Source organism: Pteropus alecto, unplaced genomic scaffold (assembly GCF_000325575.1).
Source record: "Pteropus alecto unplaced genomic scaffold, ASM32557v1 scaffold76, whole genome shotgun sequence".
Lineage (NCBI taxonomy): Eukaryota > Metazoa > Chordata > Mammalia > Chiroptera > Pteropodidae > Pteropus > Pteropus alecto.
The window spans coordinates 20,512,341-20,513,175 of record NW_006443138.1 but is presented as its reverse complement, the minus strand read 5'-3'; the positions used below and the strand labels follow the sequence as shown (position 1 = coordinate 20,513,175).

At 40.1% G+C, this 835-nt stretch overlaps 1 pseudogene; it reads left to right on the top strand.

The window, feature by feature from the left end:
• Window positions 1-336: 336 nt before the first annotated feature.
• On the top strand, window positions 337-455 carry LOC112472433 (annotated as a pseudogene).
• The last annotated feature ends 380 nt before the right edge of the window (window positions 456-835 follow it).

Here is an 835-nt window from a genome sequence, read left to right as displayed (position 1 = left end):
AATAGTTTCCTGGATTGGTCCAATTTCTGGGAAATTGGACATGAAGGTGAACTATGTTAAATTAAGTTGAGGTGTCAGGATTTTCTTGATGTATGGTAGAGAAAAACATACTAAAGTTTAGAGAAACTGAATGCTAGGATGTATTTATTATATACGACCTGCTCTGCTCTTCAATTCTCTTGCATGCCCTCCAGGAAGGCACAGAGGCTTTGATAAATGCGTTAGTAAGAGGAGCACAAGCATCCTTGAAGAACTCTGTGGTGACTCTTACCTGTAGGTCAGCAACGACAGTGGAGAAAATTGCCCCTAAAATGGGCACTCTAAATTCAGTGAGGGGTCTATGGCCATGCCACCCTGAACAAGCCCAATCTCGTCTGATCTTGGAAGCTAAGCAGAGTGAAGCCTGGTTAGTACTTGGATGGGAGACCACCTAGGAAGAACAGATGCTGTAGGCATTAAACAGGTGCTGTAGGAGTATAAAATAAAAAAAAAATAAATATGGGATTGTAAGCTGACAAGTTCCTTGCAAACTGTGAAGTCAACTGAGGGTTGCCTCATCTAAAAACAAACAAACAAACAAATAAATAAAAAATAAATAAATTCAGTGAGGGTAATGAGATCCCCGAGTGGTAGAAACCAAGTGGTAACAGTTGGCCTACAGTTAAACAATAGGCGTGGTTACTGCATCCCCAGCAGGGCCAATAAAGATAATCAGAATGGTTTAATCTTCAGGAATCTTTGGCTTTGACTAATTGATTCTGGTGTCTCTACTACTGAAATACATGGGCAGCCTACCTTAGCCTTTTATTTGATTTGTTTTAGTAGGAGAATACTA